Source organism: Oryx dammah, unplaced genomic scaffold, assembly GCF_014754425.2.
Source record: "Oryx dammah isolate SB20612 unplaced genomic scaffold, SCBI_Odam_1.1 HiC_scaffold_2, whole genome shotgun sequence".
In the NCBI taxonomy this organism is placed as follows: domain Eukaryota; kingdom Metazoa; phylum Chordata; class Mammalia; order Artiodactyla; family Bovidae; genus Oryx; species Oryx dammah.
This window is the reverse complement of record NW_024070186.1, coordinates 108,587,763-108,601,171: the sequence shown is the minus strand read 5'-3', so window position 1 is coordinate 108,601,171 and position 13,409 is coordinate 108,587,763. Positions and strand designations below refer to the sequence as shown.

Sequence of the window (13,409 nt, the reverse complement as noted above, 5' to 3'; positions counted from 1 at the left end):
GGTAGATCTGAATCATTTACTAATTACCTGATTACTGTCAAAGTTATTTAACATCTGAGCTTCTGTTTTCTTATATTTAAAATCTTATGTCTGTAATATGTCTTTCATGTATCTAATATCCAACTCAAATGTTTTCTAATAATCTGGATTGCTCAAGAAGTTACTGATATCTTTGGTCCCTTCAATTACAAAATGTAAGTTTACACATAACAGACCACAATCTCTGATCAATACTGTAGCCTAGGGGCTGTATCCCAATTTCCATGTTCGAATGCATCCTGGAACATTTCTCTGATCATTTGTCTCATCTATCCTTAACCTGTAATACTGCTAACAAAGCCCCAACAAATGTTATAAAGATGAACATAAATGCTAAAGGAGATATCAATGGTTAGTGCATTAGAATACTTTAGGTTATTTTACAGTAATAAATGACTCCTCCCAAATCACAATATCTTAAAATAAGACAAAAATAGAGAACCATGAAGGGCCTGAGATTTTACCTTTTTATTAAGCTAATGAAGCAAACTACAACATTTTCACATATGTTGGCAGAATACACAAGATTTCTGGGTTAGAGGCAACGTATTTACTACTCAAAGCACAAGAGACTGCATGAGCTATGTTTGTATCAGTTACTCTTTCTCTGCAAGTCCTGAGAGGATGACGACAAGTGTCTCAGGTCTACTCAGCATACACAATGGGTCTATGCCATATGAGGAAACCTGAGCTTAGAAAAAACCCATTATTATAAAAGCAATTACAAGCAAATCTGCCCAGTTTCTCTGTAGAGGAACCTTATTTTCCTGGTCAGGAAACAAATCTGCCTTCTTCTCTAGAGAGAGATACTACTTACATTATCCTGGAGTGTTCCCATGTAAATCCCATGAAAAGATACTCTAGGACAAAACAACTACAAGACAGTTGCTTCCCAATAATGTGTTTCTTACTTAACCTATATATCTGTCTTGGGTTGGAAAGGTTCACTGTCTAGTGTAGTCAGAGACTAAGACTGACAGAGTTCCATCCAGTTATTTGTTTTGTAGAGTATCATTAAAGAGGAAGAGAATGCAGCAAATACTGATGCTTTAAATTTCTACTCAGAAGGAACACATGCCACTTCGACCTTTATTTTGTTAGCAAAAGCAAATTGCTTGTTTAAATATTTTTCTATGATTTACTTAAAAAGTTGACAGCCAGGAAAATATCAGATGTTTAGCATTAATATTGTAGACAGTTGAATTCCAAACTGATAAACTACCATACTCAAATTATGCTAACAAGTTAGTTTTGCCTGAAAATTTCGAACAACTACAGTGATCTGCCTTTGGTTTCCATGAATTATTGGGACAATTTTTTTCTTACATGAATACACTTGTAAGAAGATCTCATATATTGGATGAAAAAACTCTCTAGGCAACAAGTGTGGGCTAATCATTTACTGCACGCTAAGGGTCAAACACTGATTAAGGAAAAATGTCTGCCTTCAGAGAGCTAACATTAACATGTGAGGGACATAAACAAAACATACAAAATAATTATAGCTTATACAGCTAAGAAGAAAATAGAGTATCCCTAGTTAAGTAGGCTAGGTTATCAGATAATTTCCATGAAAATTTTGATGGGAAACATGAAATAAAAAACCTCTGTATTGGAATAGAGGTAATCTGTGTGACAACATGATGTCCTCAAAAGTTTGAAAAAGTTGAGCAATTTGTCCAAAAAACATGTAGTGGGACTAAATGTATGGAATTCACCAATGTAATGCCAGATACTTAGCATTCTTGCTCGTTTTCTTAAATTCCAAGTGACATTTATAAGTCATCGTGACAACGAAATAGCCCTCATGCATTTCTAAACACCCCCTGGGTTTGGTATATTTATGATTGAAACCACAAGCATCCTTAGCCTATTAACACTTTTCTGAGTGAATTCCAGCTTTTCACAAAACTTGCTCTTTGGTGCAATCACCTATACCAAATGTTGGAACTATAAGACTTAACAGTAGCACATGTAAAAATGACCTTGGAAATTAAATTGACTGTGACATAATATGTTTTAAAATAGAATATAAAAAGTTTGACTCAATGACATAGATATAGTATCCAGAAGAAGAAATAAAAGGATAATTCCCCTATGTTCTGTAACTTATATTTCACTCAGTTCTTGGAAGACATTAGTTTGTGAAAAGCTGGAATTCATTCATAAAAGTGTTAATAGGCTAAGGATGCTTGTGGTTTCAATCATAAATATACCAAACCCAGGGGGTGTTTAGAAATGCATGAGGGCTATTTTGTTGTCACGATGACTTATAAATGTCACTTGGAATTTAAGAAAAGGAGCAAGAATACTAAGTATCTGGCATTACATTGGTGAATTCCATACAATTAAGAACTATCTCTCCCCAAATTTTAATAGTGCCCTCTTTAAGAAATACATCTATCTATCTATCTATCTATCTATCATCTAAAATGATATTTTAGTTTTTGTGGAAAGACCAGAGAACATTATTTTGAGAAAGGGAGCAACTGCCAGCTCATACAGAGACCAGTCAAGTAGTGAAATCTTCTGTGTAGCAGAAGATTGAAATGAGGTTAATAGAAAGAAGTTACTGGGAAGGAAAGGAAAAAGCAGATTTTAACTTGATATGAGGAAAAAATCTTTAAGGTATATAGAGACAAAATATGGGAAAATGGTCACTTCTGATTCATTAGTTTTCTTTTAATAGTAACCATTTTAGCAAGTTTCAACTTATCTTTCAGTTAACACAAATGAGAAGAATTTGACTATATAAAGGAAATCTAAAATTTCCTACTTTTGAGAATTTTTATTTTGTCTGTGATGAAGGTCAGCTACATTTAAGAGGATTGATTCCTTAACTTTTTCCCTCCCAGGCTATTTGTCAATAGCCATTCTCAATTTATAGAGAAAACAAGAAAAATCTTATGACTGATTTTACAGGCAATATTTTTATAGAATAACTTTACTTTACTTACTGTAGACTTGATTCTGTGAAACTTGTACTAGACCTTGCTATTATTTATTTGACATTTGGAGCATTTGCAGTATCTTGATTCTTTCTGTTCATAGAGGATATTATTTTTAAATGTGTTTGACTAATTATTACTGAATAAATATTGGTATCCAAATATAGACTTGATTTTCATGCAATGTTTGTCCAAAGTTTGACAAATAAAACACAAGCTATTGACAAAGGTACTAGAACTTTAGGTATAATTTACATTATATAAGTTTAGCTTTAAATACAAAGTTTTAATTCCATTATCAAAAACAGTGAAAGCAAGAAGGCAGTGGAGCAACATCTTCAAAGTACTAGAGGAAAAGCAAAACAAAACAACTTATTATTTGATATTTTAAGATATGTAAGGGCTGAAAAGATTAATCACATTGTAAGAAATGTCAAAGAATTAAAATAATACCGAAAAAATTTTTTTCTTACAAAAGAAAATATTACTGAAGCTATCTTGGGGTTGCTTGCCTCAGTTCAGTTCAGTTCAGTTCAGTCGCTCAGTCGTGTCCGACTCTTTGCGACCCCATGAATCGCAGCACGCCAGGCCTCTCTGTCCATCACCAACTCTCGGAGTTCACTCAGACTCATGTCCATCGAGTCCGTGATGCCATCCAGCCATCTCATCCTGGGTTGTCCCCTTCTCCTCCTGCCCCCAATCCCTCCCAGCATCAGAGTCTTTTCCAATGAGTCAACTCTTCGCATGAGGTGGCCAAAGTACTGGAGTTTCAGCTTTAGCATCATTCCTTCCAAAGAAATCCCAGGGCTGATCTCCTTCAGAATGGACTTGTTGGATCTCCTTGCAGTCCAAGGGACTCTCAAGAGTCTTCTCCAACACCACTTGCAGTAACACCAATCTACCGACACGGGGTTGTAGTGAAGGAAAGTACAGGGCTTATTACAACAGACATAATGTGGGGCCAAACTCCCCAGCGGCTTTCAGGGAAGGGATTTTTAAGGCAATATTAGGGATGAAGGTTGTGGGTTGCCTGACCAGCTCGTAAACATTCTTCTGATTGTTTGGTGGTGAGGTAACAGGTGGTATTTTAGGAGTTAACATTACCAACTTTCTGATTCTAACTGGTATAGGGACTATGTGCTTGTGATCAGCATGTGGTTAGCTTCTTCCAAATGGTGGAAGTTTTAATTTACCTAGAAAACAACCCAAGGATATGCTTTGAAGAGGAACTAAAGGTCCTTGACATTGTTTTATGGGTAAACTATTATTATTTTATCTTACTTGACTGTTTTTCTTTGCTTGTGCATTTTTTCATTTTTCTGATGAAATTTTTTTCTTTGGATTTGGGGAAGGCCTAGGAGGCCTAGAGATATCTTCAAGAAAATTAGAGATACTAAGGGAATATTTCATGCAAAGATGGGCACAATAAAGGACAGATATGGTATGGAACTAATAGAAGCTGAAGATATTAAGAAGAGGTGGCAAGAATACATAGAAGAACTATACAAAAAAGATCTTAATGACCTGAACAACCATGATGGTGTGATCACTCACCTAGAGCCAGACATCCTGGAGTGTGAAGTTAAGTGGGTCTTAGGAAGCATCACTACAAACAAAGCTAGTGAATGTGATGGAATTCCAGATGTGTTATTACAAATCAAAAAAGATGATGCTGTGAAATATGCTACCAAATTTGGAAAACTCAGAACTGGCCATAAGACTCAAAAAGGTCAGTTTTCATTCCAATCCCAAAGAAGGGAACGCCAAAGTATATCCAAATTATTGCACAATTGCACTCTTTTCACAAGCTAGAAAGGTAATGCTCAAAGTCCTTCAAGCTAGGCTTCAACAACATGAACTGAGAACTCCCAGATATACAAGCTGGATTTAGAAAGAGCAGAAGAATCAGGTGTCAAATTGCCAACATCCTTTGGCTCATAGAAAAAGCAAAGGAATTCCAGAAAAAAAAATCTACTTCTGCTTCATTGACTATGCTAAAGCTTTTGACTGTGGATCACAACAAACTGTGGAAAATTCTTAAAAAGAGGGGAATATTAGACCACCTTACCTACCTCCTGAGAAATCTGTATGTAGATCAAGAAGCAACAGTTAGAACGTGACATGGAAAAACAGACTGGTTCAAAATAGGGAAAGGAGTACCTCAAGGCTGTATATTGTCACTCTGTTCATTTAACTTATACACAGAGTACATCATGAGAAATGCTGGGTTGGATGAGCAACAAGCTGGAATCATGATTGCCAGGAGAAATACCAATAACCTCAGACCTGCAGATGACACCACCCTTATGGCAAAAAGTGAAGAGGAACTGAGGAGTCTCTTGATGAAGGTGAAAGAAGAGAGTGAGAAAAGCTGCTTTAGAACTTGACATTCAAAAAATGAAGTTTATTGCATCCAGTCCCATCACTTCTTTGCAAATAAATTGGGAAAAAATGGAAATATTAACAGACTTTATTTTCCTGGGCTCCAAAATCACTGAAGATAGTGACTGCATCTGTGAAATTAAAAGACACTTGCTTCTTGAAAGAAAAGCTATGACAAACCTAGACAGCTTATTAAAAAAGCAAAGACATCATTTTGCTGACAAAGGTCCATATAATCAAATCTATTATTTTTCCAGTAGTCATGTATAGATATAAGGGTTGGACAATAAAAAAGTTTGATCACCAAAGAACTGATGATTTTGTACTGTGGTACTGGAGAAGATTCTTGAGAGTCCCTTGGACAGCAAGGATATCAAACCAGTCAATCCTAAAGGGAATCAATCCTGAATATTCACTGGAAAGAATGATGCTTAAGGCTTCTCTCCTGGCTCAGTCCATTAAAGAATATGCCTGCCAAAGCAGCAGACACAAGAGATGTGGGTGTGGTCCCTGGGCCAGGAAGATCTTCTGGAGAAGGAAATGACAACCCACTACAGTATTCTTGCCTGGAAAATCCCATGAACAGAGGAGCCTGATGATCTACAGTCCATGGGGTCACAAAGAGTCGGACACAACTGAGCAACTAAACCACCACCACTGATGCGAAAGTTGAAACTCCAATTCTTTGGCCACTTGATGCAAAGAGCTGATTCACTGGAAAAGACCCTAATTCTGGAAAAGATTGAGGGCAGGAGGAGAAGGGGGCAACAGAGGATAGATAGTTAGATGGCATCACCAACTCAGTGGACATGAGTTTGAGGAAACTCTGGGAGATAGTGAATGACAGGGAAGCCTGGTGTGCTGCAGTCCATGAGCTCGCAAAGAGATGGACACAGCTGAGCAACTGAATGACAACAAGAAGGCTAAAACTTTTCTACAAACAAGAGGTGGGGAGTATTCAGCTAGGAGGTCATGGAGAGAATGTCTATCCCAGAAGGGTCTGACCAGTTTCAGGTTTAAGGCCACCTGATATTGATTATCATACTGTTAAGCATAAAAGACTTTTTAAAAATAAATATTTAAATGTTTTAAAAACTCCAATTATTTAAATAAAAATGACAATGTATTGTGGGATTAATAATATATCAAAAGTAAAACAATAATAATATAAATGTCAGGAGAAGAGAAATGGAAGTACAGTGTTCTAAGCTGTTAGTACTAACACTGAAGTAGAATATCCCTCGAACATAGACTAAGTGAAGCTATGAATGTGTACTATAAATAACAAGGCAACCAGAGAATATATATGGGCAAATAGAAAACAAATAGTAAATGGAAGTTTTAAACTCAGTCATATTAAGAGTCATATTAAATATAATTTGTCTTTTATCCTGATTTTCAAAACTTTTACATACTGTTATTACTTATTAAAATTTTAGATATAAACATCATGTCAGAAAATTTTATCTATTGTTGACTGAAATAATACATCCAACTTACATTTTAATATGCAATTCATTTCAAAGCCAAGTATGATATGCATGGTTGTAATTTACTTGTCAATGAAACACACACTTTTTAGCATGACTAAAAGCTTTTTGTTTTATCAGGAAAAAAATCAAATTTTGCCATATATGTATTTGTGGAAAGTCAATATTCTGGTGTGAGGAAGTAGTTTGTAATTTCACTTAAAATAATGACATACATTTGAAAAAAGTAAAGAGAAGTGATTTGGAAACTAATCAAGCCCATTAGTCTTAAAGGGCTAAGAGGTGAAATACATTAGACCTTCTATGTGAACTGGCTCTGCACCTATGCATTTTATAGACGCTTGAAATTATTTGGAAAAAAAAAAATACAGAAAGTTCCAAAATCAAAACCTGAATTTGCTGCTTCCAGGGAACTATTTACATTGCATTAGGTATTGTAAGTAGCTGAGAGAGAATTTATAAGGGAGGATGTGCATAGGTTATATGCAGATACCACTGGGCCATCTGGGGCTTCCCGGGTGGCACTAGTGGTAAAGAACCTATCTGTCAGTGCAGGAGATGTAGGATGTGGGCTTCGATCCCTGGGTCCAGAAGATTCCCTTAGACAAGGGCATGGCAACCCATTCCAGTATTCTTGCCTGGGGAATCCCATGGACAGAAGAGCCTAGTGAGTTGCAGTTCATAGGGTCTCACAGAGCTGGACATGACTGAAGCGACTTGGCATGCAAGCACTATGTTATTTTACATAGAGACGTCAATATCCTCAAATGTTGCTATCTGCAGGGGGTCCTGGGACAAATGCCTGCAGATACCAGGTGATGACCATATATAGAGGTGAACTCTATATTACATTTTTTGCCTCTCAGGGCATTTGCTATTTCAAGTCAGGAGGCATAAAAAAGAAATAGAAAACTGTGTAAATAAAGCTTGTGGAAGACTCTTTTGACTGAGAAGAAAAAGACTAGATTTTGGTTCTACAAACAGTCAAGATTTGAGAAAGCAGGTTTCCAGACTGATATTATTTAAAATTTAAAATATGTATGCATTTCATCTTCATCCCCATTCCTGGGAGCATTTCCTAACCCTTGTAATTTCCTAAATGATAAGAACCATAGGGGCATCTTTGTTAAAATGTTTTATATTTTGTCCTCAGTTCCTGAAATTGCACCATAGCAATAAGGGTTAATGAATTGTCTTTTGATATTCATAAAAGCTCCTTTCAATCATTTATGCTAATGCATCTATTTTTTATAAAGTCCTTAAATAGCCACAAGATGGAGACAGGTTTCCAGGGAAACCATCCGTGTGGTTAGGGGATTGAAGGTTTCAGCCTCACCACGGACCTCAATTTTAGAGGGACTGTGGAGAGAAACGGCTGTGATCCACGCACACAGTCAAAGGCTTTGGCATAGTCAATAAAGCGGAAGTAGATGTTTTTCTGGAACTCTCTTGCTTTTTCTATGATCCAACGGAAGTTGGTAATTTGATCTCTGGCTCCTCAACCTTTCCTAAATTGAGCTTGAACATCTGGAAGGAATGATTCATGTAATGTTGAAGCCTGGCTTGGAGAATTTTGAGTATTATTTTGCTAGCAAGTGAGATGAGTGCAATTGTGTGGTAGTTTGAACATTCTTTGGCATTGCCTTTCTTTGGGATTGAAATGAAAACTGACCTTTTCCTGTGGCCACTGCTGAGTTTTCCAAATTTGCTGGCATATTGAGTGCACCACCTTAACAGTATCATCTTTTAGGATTTGAAATAGCTCAATTGGAATTCTATCACCTCCACTCCCTTTGCTCAGAGTGATGCTTCCTAAGGCCCACTTGACTTTGCATTCCAGGATGTCTGACTCTAGTTGAGTGATCACACCCAGGTTGTTACCTAGGTGACGAAGATCTTTTTTATATAGCTCTTCTGTGTGTTCTTGCCACCTCTTCTTAATATCTATTGCTTCTCTAGGTCCATACTGTTTCCATTGTTTATTGTTCCCATCTTTGCATGAAATGTTCCTTGATATCTCTAATTTTGTTGAAGAGATCTCTAGTCATTCCCATTTGATAGTTTGCCTCAATTTCTTTGCACTGGTCACTGGGCAAATCTTTCTTATCTCTCCATGCTATTTTTTGGAACTCTGTATTCAAACAGGTATACCTTTCCTTTTCTCCTTTGTCTTTAGCTTCTCTTTTTTTCTCAGCTATTTTTAAGGCCTCCTCAGACAACCATTTTGCCTTTTTGCATTTCTTTTTCTTGGGGATGGTCTTGATCACTGCCTCCTGTACAATGTCACTAACCTCTGTCTATAGTTCTTCAGGCACTCGTCTATCAGATCTAATCCCTTGAATCTATTTCTCACTTTCACTGTTTAATCATAAGGGATTTGATTTGGGTCATATCTGAATGGTCTAGTCTTTTTTCCTACTTTCTTCAATTTAAATCTGAATTTGGCAATAAGGAGGTCATGATCTGAGCCACAGTCAGCTCCCAGTCTTGTTTTTGCTGACTGTATAGAGCTTCTCCATCTTTGGCTGCAAAGAATATAATCAATCTGATTTTGGTATTGACCATCTGGTGACATCCATGCATAGAATCTTCTTTGACTGTGTTGATAAAAAAAAAAAAAAAACAAAACTGTGAACAATTCTTAAATAGATGGGAATACCAGACCACCTGACCTATGTCCTGAGAAATCTGTATGCAGGTCAAAAAGCAACAGTTAGAATTGGGCATGGAACAACAGCTGCTGCTGCTGCTAAGTCGCTTCAGTCATATCTGACTCTGTGTGACCCCATAGATGGCAGCTTACCAGGCCCCACCATCCCTGGGATCCTTCAGGCAAGAAGACTGGAGTGGGTTGCTATTTCCTTCTCCAATGCATGAAAGTGAAAAGTGAAAGTGAAGTCATTCAGTCATGGCCGACTCTTCACAACTCCATGGACTGTAGCCTACCAGGCTAATCCATCCAGGGGATTTTCCAGGCAAGAGTACTGAAGTGGGTTGCCATTGCCTTCTCCATGGAACAATAGAGTGGTTCCAAATAGGGAAAGGGGTACATCAAGGTTGCATATTGTCACCCTGCTTATTTAACTTATATGCAGAGTACATCATGAGAAATGTCAGGCTGGATGAAGCACAAGCTGGAATCAAGATTGCTGGGAGAAATATCAATAACCTCAGATATGCAAATGACACCACCCTTATGGCAGAAAGTGAAGAAGAACTAAAGAGCCTCCTGATGAAAGTGAAAGAGGAGAGTGAAACATTGGCTTAAAACTCAACATTCATAAACCTAAGATTATGGCATCTGGTCCCATCACTTCTTGGCAAATTGATGGGGAAAAACTGGAAACAGAGACTTTATTTTGGGGGGCTCCAAAATCAATGCAGATGGTTACTGTAGCCATGAAATTAAAACATGCTTGGTCCTTGGAAGAAAAGCTATGACCAACCTAGACAACGTATTAATAAGCAGAGACATTACTTTCCCAACAAGGATCCTCTTGCCATGCTATAGTTTTTCCAGGAGTCATGTATGGATATGAAAGTTGGATTATAAAGAAAGCTGAATGCTGAAGAATTGATGCTTTGGTGTTGGAGAAGACTCTTGAGAGTCCCTTGGACAGCAAGGAGATCCAAACAGTCCATCCTAAAGGAAATCAGTCTTAATATTCATTGGAAGGACTGATGCTTAAGCTGAAACTCTAATATTTTGGCAACCTGATGTAAAGAACTGACTCATTTGAAAAGATCCTGATGCTGAGAGATTGAAGGCAGGAGGAGAAGGGGATGACAGAGGATGAGATGGTTGGATGGCTCAATGAGAATGAGTTTGCATAAGCTCCAGGAGTTGGTGATCAACAGGAAGGCCTGGAATGCTGCAATGCATAGAGTCACAAAGAGTTGGACTCGACTGAATGACTGGACTGAACTGAAGAGAGAAACTGAAGATTCAATTAATACTTCCTATGTAATGCAGCCTCCATCAAAATCCTACATAAGGAAGTCTGGAGAACTTCCAGGTTGGTGAGCACATGGAGGTGTACATGGGAGGGTTCCATGCCTAGATAGTGCCTGGAACTCTGCACACTTTCCCACACACCTTACGCTAAGCATCTCTCCCACCTAGCTGTTTCTGAATTGCATTCTTTTATAATAAGCCAGGGATCAAGTAGGTAAAATATTTCCCTGAGTTTTCTAGCAAATTATTGAACTCAAGGAGGGTGGCAAGAGAACCTCTCCATTGGTAAGAAGCAGTAGTGACCCCCAGGACATGGGATTAGCATGTGCAGTGGGAACAGTCTTTTGGGACTGAATCATTAACCTTCAGCATCTGTGCTAAGCTCAGGTAAATAACGTCAGAATTGAATCGTAGGACAACCAGTAGGTGTCAAAAAATTACAAAACAGTTTGTTGTGTACCCCCCCAACACACATCCCCCATTTAGTGTCAAAGTGACTGATTTTGTAATCTTGTACAGAAAACAGTAGTTTTTGTTTTGTTTCCACTCTCTTTTCTTTCCCAGACCAAAAGGGAAGCCAGAGAAATTAGCTAACACTCTGCCTGCAGCTTTTTCCTCAACACATTTTCTGATTTCTAAGCTGTGCATGTCAGAAACAAGAAAGAAAGCAAATGATGTTGAGGAGGAGGATAATAACAATACATAAAATGAAATAAAAGTGAATAACAAATCTGCTAAAAAGCTAAATATCCAAACAAAGCTTTTTTCTCATAAAAATCTGGTCTATAATTGAAACATCTTTTAATTTCAATCTGTATCAGGTCATTAATTTATATTTTATCTCTCTGCTTGAAGAAACTTCTACTCTCTTTAAACTTGTTCATACACATTCTTAGCACTCAATATAAAATTAATCAACATTTCAGAAAACATGACCAAATAAATGAAATCACAAGGAAAAAATAAATCAATAGAAATAAACAACTAATCTCAAAAATATATAAGCAACTCATGCAGCTCAATTCCAGAAAAATAAATGACCCAATCAAAAAAATGAAAAGAACTAAATAGATATTTCTCCAAAGAAGACACACAGAGGGCTAACAAACACATGAAAAGATGCTCAACATCACTCATTATCAGAGAAATGCAAATCAAAACCACAATGAGGTACCATTTCACACCAGTCAGAATGGCTGTGATCCAAAAGTCTACAAGCAATAAATGCTGGAGAGGATGTGAAGAAAAGGGAACCCTTTTATACTGTTGGTGGGAATGCAAACTAGTACAGCCATTATGGAGAACAGTGTGGAGATTCCTTAAAAAACTGGAAATTGAACTGCCTTATGACCCAGCAATCCCACTGCTGGGGGTACACACCAAGGAAACCAGAATTGAAAGAGACATGTGTACCCCAATGTTCATCACAGCACTGTTAGCCAGGACATGGAAACAACCTACATGTCCATCAGCAGATGAATGGATAAGAAAGCTGTGGTACGTATACACAATGGAGTATTACTCAGTCATTAAAAAGAATACGTTTGAATCAGTTCTAATGAGGTGGATGAAACTGGAGCTGATTATACAGAGTGAAGTAAGCCAGAAAGTAAAACACCAATGCAGCATTCTAACACATATATATGGAATTTAGAAAGATGGTAATGATAACCCTGTATGTGAGACAGCAAAAGAGACACAGATGTGTAGAGTGAACTTTTGGACTCTGTGGAAGAGGGCGAGGGTGGGGTGATTTGGGAGAATGGCATTGAAACATGTATACTATCATGTAAGAAATGAATCACCAGTCTAGGTTCGATGCAGGATACAGGATGTTTGGGGCTGGTGCATTGGGATGACCCAGAGAGATGGTATGGGGAGGGAGATGGGAGGGGGGCTCAGGATTAGGAACTCATGTACACCCGTGGTGGATTCATGTTGATGTATGGCAAAACCAATACAGTATTGTAAAGTAAAATAAAGTTTAAAAAAAAAAGAAAGAAAGAAAACATGACCAAATGAATGAAATCACAAGGAAAAAATAAATCAATAGAAATAAACCCACATACAATGTAATTATTGATATTGTCAGATATAGAACTCAAAATAATTGATATCTATTATTTTAACTTGCTATTGAATGAAAACCTATGAAGTTTACACATCTTAAATGTAATGATGGATATAATTTTAAAAGTATATATCTCTGTAATGCCCATATCAAGATAGAGAGAAAACTACTAGCTTATCAGAAATATTGATTATGCTCTATTCTAGTTAGTAGTAGCAAATGTTAATCATGATAATAAATACTATACTTGATCTTAGCCAAAAGGCCGAGAAACGATGATGATAATAAATAGCTATCAACAAAAATGAGGTTTGTTGAGGGGAGGGCAACTATAAATAATGAGATAAAAGTATCTTGGAAAATGCTTATGAATTTGAAAAAAGTTTTTTTTTTTTTTTTAATTAAATAATCACCTTTAGCTGCTGTTTTATTTATTAACTTCCAGGATTGTATTTGGAATCTCACATTGAACTTATCTGGCTTGTCTCTAAATCTTTTATTCTGAAACAGTTTCTGACATTCTT

At 37.0% G+C, this 13,409-nt stretch overlaps 1 pseudogene; it reads right to left on the bottom strand.

The window, feature by feature from the left end:
• Positions 1-12,987: 12,987 nt before the first annotated feature.
• LOC120860158 lies at positions 12,988-13,162 on the bottom strand (annotated as a pseudogene).
• Between the last annotated feature and the right edge of the window lie 247 nt (positions 13,163-13,409).